The sequence below is a fragment of the Nerophis ophidion genome, unplaced genomic scaffold, assembly GCF_033978795.1.
Source record: "Nerophis ophidion isolate RoL-2023_Sa unplaced genomic scaffold, RoL_Noph_v1.0 HiC_scaffold_57, whole genome shotgun sequence".
NCBI classification, from domain to species: Eukaryota; Metazoa; Chordata; class Actinopteri; order Syngnathiformes; family Syngnathidae; genus Nerophis; species Nerophis ophidion.
The window spans coordinates 412,501-422,500 of NW_026906979.1; positions in this window are offsets into that span (position 1 = coordinate 412,501).

A 10,000-nucleotide genomic window follows, 5' to 3' on the forward strand; every position below is an offset into this window, starting at 1 on the left:
TTGGATCGACACCCGGTTAAGAAAAATGAAAAAAGTCCCTCTATGTGATGGTAGTCAGCAACAAAAAGCTGGATTTTTTCTAAGTGTCAAGGAGGGTGTCGCTTCCAGAAGGCCCGCCCGCCTTGGATCACCACCCGGTTAAGAAAAATGAAAAAAGTCCCTCTAGTTAATGGAAGTCAGCAACAAAAAGCTGGAATTTTTCTAAGTGTCAAGGAGGGTGTCGCTTACAGAAGGCCCACCCGCCTTGGATCGACACCCGGTTAAGAAAAATGAAAAAAGTCCCTCTATGTGATGGTAGTCAGCAACAAAAAGCTGGAATTTTTCTAAGTGTCAAGGAGGGTGTCGCTTACAGAAGGCCCACCCGCCTTGGATCGACACCCGGTTAAGAAAAATGAAAAAAGTCCCTCTATTTAATGGAAGTCAGCAACAAAAAGCTGGATTTTTTCTAAGTGTCAAGGAGGGTGTCGCTTCCAGAAGGCCCACCCGCCTTGGATCACCACCCGGTTAAGAAAAATGAAAAAAGTCCCTCTATTTAATGGAAGTCAGCAACAAAAAGCTGGATTTTTTCTAAGTGTCAAGGAGGGTGTCGCTTCCAGAAGGCCCACCCGCCTTGGATCACCACCCGGTTAAGAAAAATGAAAAAAGTCCCTCTAGTTAATGGAAGTCAGCAACAAAAAGCTGGAATTTTTCTAAGTGTCAAGGAGGGTGTCGCTTCCAGAAGGCCCACCCGCCTTGGATCACCACTCGGTTAAGAAAAATGAAAAAAGTCCCTCTATTTAATGGAAGTCAGCAACAAAAAGCTGCAAATATGACAGAGTATCTAGGAGGGTGTCGCTTCCAGAAGGCCCACCCGCCGTCAGCAACAAAAAGCTGGCTAACCCTAACCCTAACCCTAACCCTAATCCCAACCCTAACCCTAACCCTAACCCTAGGTGTCCAGGCGGGGGTCCCTTCCAGGAGGCCCCCCGGCCTTGGATCACCAGCCGGGTCGATAAGTCAAAAGTAGTCCCTCTATTTGATGGAAGTCAGAGGAAAAAAGCTGGAAATATGACAAGGTGTTCCGGAGGGAGTCCCTTCAAGAACGCCCCGCTAACCCTAACCCTAATCCCAACCCTAACCCTAACCCTAACCCTAAGTGTCCAGGCGGGTGTCCATTCCAGAAGGCCCACCCGCCTTGGATCACATTCCGGTTAAGAAACATGAAAAAAGTCCCTCTATTGAATGGAAGTCAGCACAAAAAAGCTGAAAATATGACAAAGTGTCAAGGAGGGTGTCGCTTCCAGAAGGCCCGCCCGCCTTGGATCGACACCCGGCTAAGAAACATGAAAAAAGTCCCTCTATTTAATGGAAGTCAGAGGGAAAAAAAGCTGGAATTTTTCTAAGTGTCAAAGTCGGGATTTTTTCTAAGTGTCAACTTTTGGAGTACCAACCCTTCCAAAACAAAGTCGGGATTTTTTCTAAGTGTCAACTTTTGGAGTACCAACCCTTCCAAAACAAAGTCGGGATTTTTTCTAAGTGTCAACTTTTGGAGTACCAACCCTTCCAAAACAAAGTCGGGATTTTTTCTAAGTGTCAACTTTTGGAGTACCAACACTTCCAAAACAAAGTCGGGATTTTTTCTAAGTGTCAACTTTTCGCGTACCAACCCTTCCAAAATAAAGTCGGGATTTTTTCTAAGTGTCAACTTTTAAAAGTCGGGATTTTTTCTAAGTGTCCACTTTTGCTGTACCATGCCCTCCAGGGTCATAGAAGCCCCAGAGTGAGACCTAAACAACCGGGCCGAGTGATGTCATTTGGGGCCCTATTTTGAGTCATTTTGTGGGATTTCGGTGACGCCGAGGAGCGAAGCAGGTGTTCCGGGAGGGGGGTGCCTGTCCATTTAAGAAGGCCGGCTTGCCGTGGATCTACACCCGGGTAGGGAATTCAAAATAGGTCCCTCTATTTGCTGGAAGTCAGCACAAAATATAGCTGTACATTTGCCCAAGGCTCTAAAGAGGGAAAGGCAACTTTAAGCCTGAAAAGGAAAGCGGGGATTTGGAGCCCTCCGGTGGACTTCCGCCGCCGCTGCACCCTTAGCTGGAAGTCAGTGCCAAAAAAAAAAAAAGAAGCTGCGAATAGTGTCCATGTGCCTGTCCCTTTAGGAAAGCCGGCTTGCCGTGGATCTCCACCCGGGTGGGGAATTCCAAATAGGTCCCTCTATTTGATGGAAGTCAGCAACAAAAAGCTGGAATTTTTCTAAGTGTCAAGGAGGGTGTCACTTCCAGAAGGCCCACCATTCTTGGATCGACACCCGGTTAAGAAAAATGAAAAAAGTCCCTCTATTTGATGGAAGTCAGCAACAAAAAGCTGGATTTTTTCTAAGTGTCAAGGAGGGTGTCGCTTCCAGAAGGCCCACCTGCCTTGGATCACCACCCGGTTAAGAAAAATGAAAAAAGTCCCTCTAGTTAATGGAAGTCAGCAACAAAAAGCTGGAATTTTTCTAAGTGTCAAGGAGGGTGTCGCTTCCAGAAGGCCCACCTGCCTTGGATCACCACCCGGTTAAGAAAAATGAAAAAAGTCCCTCTAGTTAATGGAAGTCAGCAACAAAAAGCTGGATTTTTTCTAAGTGTCAAGGAGGGTGTCGCTTCCAGAAGGCCCACCTGCCTTGGATCGACACCCGGTTAAGAAAAATGAAAAAAGTCCCTCTATTTGATGGAAGTCAGCAACAAAAAGCTGGATTTTTTCTAAGTGTCAAGGAGGGTGTCGCTTCCAGAAGGCCCACCTGCCTTGGATCACCACCCGGTTAAGAAAAATGAAAAAAGTCCCTCTAGTTAATGGAAGTCAGCAACAAAAAGCTGGATTTTTTCTAAGTGTCAAGGAGGGTGTCGCTTCCAGAAGGCCCACCTGCCTTGGATCGACACCCGGTTAAGAAAAATGAAAAAAGTCCCTCTATTTGATGGAAGTCAGCAACAAAAAGCTGGATTTTTTCTAAGTGTCAAGGAGGGTGTCGCTTCCAGAAGGCCCACCTGCCTTGGATCACCACCCGGTTAAGAAAAATGAAAAAAGTCCCTCTAGTTAATGGAAGTCAGCAACAAAAAGCTGGAATTTTTCTAAGTGTCAAGGAGGGTGTCGCTTCCAGAAGGCCCACCTGCCTTGGATCGACACCCGGTTAAGAAAAATGAAAAAAGTCCCTCTATTTGATGGAAGTCAGCAACAAAAAGCTGGATTTTTTCTAAGTGTCAAGGAGGGTGTCGCTTCCAGAAGGCCCACCTGCCTTGGATCACCACCCGGTTAAGAAAAATGAAAAAAGTCCCTCTAGTTAATGGAAGTCAGCAACAAAAAGCTGGAATTTTTCTAAGTGTCAAGGAGGGTGTCGCTTCCAGAAGGCCCACCTGCCTTGGATCGACACCCGGTTAAGAAACATGGAAAAAGTCCCTCTATTTGATGGAAGTCAGCAACAAAAAGCTGGATTTTTTCTAAGTGTCAAGGAGGGTGTCGCTTCCAGAAGGCCCACCCGCCTTGGATCGACACCCGGTTAAGAAACATGGAAAAAGTCCCTCTATTTGATGGAAGTCAGCAACAAAAAGCTGGATTTTTTCTAAGTGTCAAGGAGGGTGTCGCTTCCAGAAGGCCCACCCGCCTTGGATCGACACCCGGTTAAGAAACATGGAAAAAGTCCCTCTATTTGATGGAAGTCAGCAACAAAAAGCTGGATTTTTTCTAAGTGTCAAGGAGGGTGTCGCTTCCAGAAGGCCCACCCGCCTTGGATCGACACCCGGTTAAGAAACATGGAAAAAGTCCCTCTATTTGATGGAAGTCAGCAACAAAAAGCTGGATTTTTTCTAAGTGTCAAGGAGGGTGTCGCTTCCAGAAGGCCCACCCGCCTTGGATCGACACCCGGTTAAGAAACATGGAAAAAGTCCCTCTATTTGATGGAAGTCAGCAACAAAAAGCTGGATTTTTTCTAAGTGTCAAGGAGGGTGTCGCTTCCAGAAGGCCCACCCGCCTTGGATCGACACCCGGTTAAGAAACATGGAAAAAGTCCCTCTATTTGATGGAAGTCAGCAACAAAAAGCTGGATTTTTTCTAAGTGTAAAAGTTGGGATTTTTTCTAAGTGTCAACTTTTGGTGTACCAACCCTTCCAAAATAAAGTCGGGATTTTTTCTAAGTGTCAACTTTTGGTGTACCAACCCTTCCAAAATAAAGTCGGGATTTTTTCTAAGTGTCAACTTTTGGTGTACCAACCCTTCCAAAACAAAGTCGGGATTTTTTCTAAGTGTCAACTTTTGGTGTACCAACACTTCCAAAATAAAGTGGGGATTTTTTCTAAGTGTCAACTTATATAGTCGGGATTTTTTCTAAGTGTCAACTTATAAAGTGGGGATTTTTTTCCAAGTGTCAACCTGTAAAGTGGGGATTTTTTTCCCAAGTGTCCACTTTTGGTTCACCATGCCTTCCAGAGTCAAAGAAGCCCCCGAGTGAGACCCAAAAAACCGGACCGAGTGATGTCATTTGGGGTCCTATTTTCAGTCATTTTGTGGGATTTCGGTGACGCCGAGGAGGGAAGCAGGTGTCAAGGGACAGGGGGGGTGCCTGTCCCTTTAAGAAGGCCGGCTTGCCGTGGATCTACACCCGGGTAGGGAATTCAAAACAGGTCCCTCTATTTGCTGGAAGTCAGCACAAAAAAGCTGGAAATATGACAGGGGAAAAAAAAAAAGAAGAAGCTGCAATGATGGCAGAGTGTCCATGTGCCTGTCCCTTTAAGAAGGCCGGCTTGCCGTGGATCTCCACCCGGGTGGGGAATTCCAAATAGGTCCCTCTATTTGCTGGAAGTGCCCCCCCAAAAAGCTGTCCATTTCCCCAAGTTTTTAAGGAGGGAAAAGCCACTTTAAGCCTAAAAAGGAAAGCGGGGATTTGGAGCCCTCCGGTGGACTTCCGCCGCCGCTGCACCCTTAGAAGAAAAAGCTGCACTTATGGCAGAGTGTCCATGTGCCTGTGCCTTTAGGAAGGCCGGCTTGCCGTGGTTCTGCACCAGGGTAGGGAATTCAAAATAGGTCCCTCTATCTGCTGGAAGTCAGCACAAAAAAAAGCTGGAAATATGACAGAGTGTCAACTTTTAGTGTAATAGACCTGCGAAAGTCAAAGTCGGGATTTTTTCTAAGTGTCCACTTTTGGTGTACCAACCTTTCCAAAATAAAGTGGGGATTTTTTCTAAGTGTCCACTTTTGGTGTACCAACCTTTCCAAAATAAAGTGGGGATTTTTTCTAAGTGTCAACTTATAAAGTCGGGATTTTTTCTAAGTGTCAACTTATAAAGTGGGGATTTTTTCTAAGTGTCAACTTATAAAGTGGGGATTTTTTCCAAGTGTCAACTTATAAAGTGGGGATTTTTTCCAAGTGTCAACTTATATAGTCGGGATTTTTTTTCAAAGTGTCAACTTGTAAAGTGGGGATTTTTTCCAAGTGTCTACTTTTGGTTCACCATGCCTTCCAGAGTCAAAGAAGCCCCCGAGTGAGACCCAAAGAACCGGACCGAGTGATGTCATTTGGGGCCCTATTTTGAGTCATTTTGTGGGATTTCGGTGACGCCGAGGAGGGAAGCAGGTGTCAAGGGACAGGGGGGTGCCTGTCCCTTTAAGAAGGCCGGCTTGCCGTGGATCTACACCCGGGTAGGGAATTCAAAACAGGTCCCTCTATTTGCTGGAAGTCAGCACGAAAAAAAGCTGGAAATATGACAGAGTGCCCCAAAAAAAAAAAAGAAGCTGCAATGATGGCAGAGTGTCCATGTTGCTGTCCCTTTAGGAAGGCCGGCTCGCCGTGGATCTCCACCCGGGTGGGGAATTCCAAATAGGTCCCTCCATTTGCTGGAAGTGCCCCCCCAAAAAGCTGTCCATTTCCCCAAGTTTTTAAGGGAAACAAAAACCAGGGTTGGGGTTGGATGCATCACACTGTAAGTCTCGGCTGCAGCCAGAAGCAAGTATTAAAAAGGTAGACATCAACCATCATTTAAAAAGGGGAAAACAAATCCATTCATCAATAAATCATATCCAAATTTAAAAAAAGAGGCAGCTCAAAAGAGAGGGTGTGTGTCCAGCAGAAAATAGGCATGATAAACAAAGAGGGCTGGGGTTTGGAGGAGGGCAAAATGTCCCGCAGCCGGCCGCCCGAGTTCCGGGATGCCCAGCACGTCCATAACGCACCCCGCAAAGTCAAACTGGAAGTGGAGGGGAAAAAAGCTGGGAAAGAAGTTGAATGTCCTCAAAGTGTTCCAAAATCAGTCCCACGAGTCCCGCAGCTGGCCACCCGAGTCCAGGGAAGCCCGGCACCTCCGTAACAAGGCCCGCAAAGTCACACTGCAAGTGGGGGAGAAAAGCTGGCATAGTAGCCAAAAGTCCTCAAAGTGTTCAAAAATCAGTCCCCCACCAGCCCCGCAGCTGGCCACCCGAGTCCAGGGACGCCCGGCACAGCCGTAACGCACCCCGCAAAGTCAAACTGCAAGTGGGGGAGAAAAGCTGGGGGAAAATCCAAAAGTCCTCAACGTTTTCAAAATCCGCACCCGGGACTGAGTCCAGCAAGTCCCCCCGGTCCCAAAAATGCCATTTTTTTCAAAAAATACCCAAAAAATGCGGGGGCCAGATTTCGGAACCGGCGTACCGCTTTCGGCCCGCGTGCCCTAGATTGGAGACCGATGTCAAAAATGGACGCCGGTCGGGTATTTTTTTCCTTGGGGTCTATAGAGAGTAAATCCGGAGGAAAATTGGCCTTACGAGCAAAGGGAGGGATTTTAGGGGGCATAACGTCCAGCCGCGTGCCTCCCGGGTCCCGGGGAAGAGAAAGTCCAGAAAACTCATAAAATCATGCCCAGCATGGAGATCCACAAGTCCCGCCGCAGGCCCGAGGCTTCCCGGGTCCCGGGAATGACCAAAAGACACCCAGGAGTGGACCATCGAAAGTGGGAGGGAAATGGAGGGAAAGTCGGGAAAAAGGTCCAAAATGGGTTGAAAATCATATGATCCCACCCAGGGTAGAGTTCCACAAGTCCCGCAGCGAGCTGCACGAGCCGCAGGAACACCGGGAATGACCAAAAGGCACCCAGAAGCGAACCAGCGAAAGTGGGGGGAAAATGGAGGAAAAGGAGGAAAAAGTACCAAATTGTTTAAAAATCCTACCCAGGATGGAGTTCCACAAGTCCCGCAGCGAGCTGCACGAGCCGCAGGAACACCGGGAATGACCAAAAGGCACCCAGAAGTGAACCAGCGAAAGTGGGGGAAAAATGGAGGAAAAGGAGGAAAAAGTACCAAATTGTTTAAAAATCCTACCCAGGATGGAGTTCCACAAGTCCCGCAGCGAGCTGCACGAGCCGCAGGAACACCGGGAATGACCAAAAGGCACCCAGAAGTGAACCAGCGAAAGTGGGGGAAAAATGGAGGAAAAGGAGGAAAAAGTACCAAATTGTTTAAAAATCCTACCCAGGATGGAGTTCCAGAAGCCCCGCAGCGAGCTGCACGAGCCGCAGGAACACCGGGAATGACCAAAAGGCACCCAGAAGTGAACCAGCGAAAGTGGGGGAAAAATGGAGGAAAAGGAGGAAAAAGTACCAAATTGTTTAAAAATCCTACCCAGGATGGAGTTCCACGAGTCCCGCAGCGAGCTGCACGAGCCGCAGGAACACCGGGAATGACCAAAAGGCACCCAGAAGTGAACCAGCGAAAGTGGGGGAAAAATGGAGGAAAAGGAGGAAAAAGTACCAAATTGTTTAAAAATCCTACCCAGGATGGAGTTCCACGAGTCCCGCAGCGAGCTGCACGAGCCGCAGGAACACCGGGAATGACCAAAAGGCACCCAGAAGTGAACCATCAAAAGTGGGGGACAATTTGAGAAAAAGTTGGAAAAAGGTCCGAAATTGATTAAAAATCCTACCCAGGATGGAGTTCCAGAAGCCCCGCAGCGAGCTGCGCGAGCCGCAGGAACACCGGGAATGACCAAAAGGCACCCAGAAGTGAACCATCAAAAGTGGGGGACAATTTGAGAAAAAGTTGGAAAAAGGTCCGAAATTGATTAAAAATCCTACCCAGGATGGAGTTCCAGAAGCCCCGCAGCGAGCTGCGCGAGCCGCAGGAACACCGGGAATGACCAAAAGGCACCCAGAAGTGAACCATCAAAAGTGGGGGACAATTTGAGAAAAAGTTGGAAAAAGGTCCGAAATTGATTAAAAATCCTACCCAGGATGGAGTTCCAGAAGTCCCGCAGCGAGCTGCACGAGCCGCAGGAACACCGGGAATGACCAAAAGGCACCCAGAAGTGAACCATCAAAAGTGGGGGACAATTTGAGAAAAAGTTGGAAAAAGGTCCGAAATTGATTAAAAATCCTACCCAGGATGGAGTTCCAGAAGTCCCGCAGCGAGCTGCACGAGCCGCGGGAACACCGGGAATGACCAAAAGGCACCCAGAAGTGAACCAGCGAAAGTGGGGGACAATTTGAGAAAAAGTTGGAAAAAGGTCCGAAATTGTTTAAAAATCCTACCCAGGATGGAGTTCCAGAAGTCCCGCAGCGAGCTGCACGAGCCGCAGGAACACCGGGAATGACCAAAAGGCACCCAGAAGTGAACCAGCGAAAGTGGGGGACAATTTGAGAAAAAGTTGGAAAAAGGTCCGAAATTGATTAAAAATCCTACCCAGGATGGAGTTCCAGAAGCCCCGCAGCGAGCTGCGCGAGCCGCAGGAACACCGGGAATGACCAAAAGGCACCCAGAAGTGAACCATCAAAAGTGGGGGACAATTTGAGAAAAAGTTGGAAAAAGGTCCGAAATTGTTTAAAAATCCTACCCAGGATGGAGTTCCAGAAGCCCCGCAGCGAGCTGCGCGAGCTCCGGGACCCCCGGGAATGACCAAAAGATACCCAGGAGTGAACCAGCGAAAGTGGGGGACAATTTGAGGAAAAAGTTGGAAAAAGGTCCGAAATTGTTTAAAAATCCTACCCAGGATGGAGTTCCAGAAGTCCCGCAGCGAGCTGCACGAGCCGCAGGAACACCGGGAATGACCAAAAGGCACCCAGAAGTGAACCAGCGAAAGTGGGGGACAATTTGAGAAAAAGTTGGAAAAAGGTCCGAAATTGATTAAAAATCCTACCCAGGATGGAGTTCCAGAAGCCCCGCAGCGAGCTGCGCGAGCCGCAGGAACACCGGGAATGACCAAAAGGCACCCAGAAGTGAACCATCAAAAGTGGGGGACAATTTGAGAAAAAGTTGGAAAAAGGTCCGAAATTGTTTAAAAATCCTACCCAGGATGGAGTTCCAGAAGCCCCGCAGCGAGCTGCGCGAGCTCCGGGACCCCCGGGAATGACCAAAAGATACCCAGGAGTGAACCAGCCAAAGTGGGGGACAATTTGAGAAAAAGTTGGAAAAAGGTCCGAAATTGATTAAAAATCCTACCCAGGATGGAGTTCCAGAAGTCCCGCAGCGAGCTGCGCGAGCTCCGGGGCCCCCGGGAATGACCAAAAGATACCCAGGAGTGAACCAGCCCAAGTGGGGGACAAATGGAAGAAAAGCCGGGCCAAGTCCAAAAAAGTTGGCTTTTTTGCCAAAGTGTCAACATGCGTGATTTTGTCAGAGTGTCCACTTTTGGGATTTTTTCTAAGTCCAACAACGAGAGAGGCCTGGCCTCCAGCCTGTCTAGCCTCTTCCATGAGACACTTAGAAAAAATCCCGTGCAAAAAAAGTGGATTTTTTCTAAGTCCAACAACGAGAGAGGCCTAAGTTCCAGCCTCCTTAGCCTCTTTCTTCCGTGGAGCAAAAGTTGGATTTTTTGCCTAAGTGTCAACATGCGTGATTTTGTCAGAGTGTCCACTTTTGGGATTTTTTCTAAGTCCAACAACGAGAGAGGCCTGGCCTCCAGCCTGTTTAGCCTCTTCCATGTGACACTTAGAAAAAATCCCGTGCAAAAAAAGTGGATTTTTTCTAAGTCCAACAACGAGAGAGGCCTAACTTCCAGCCTCCTTAGCCTCTTTCGTTCACATACTTA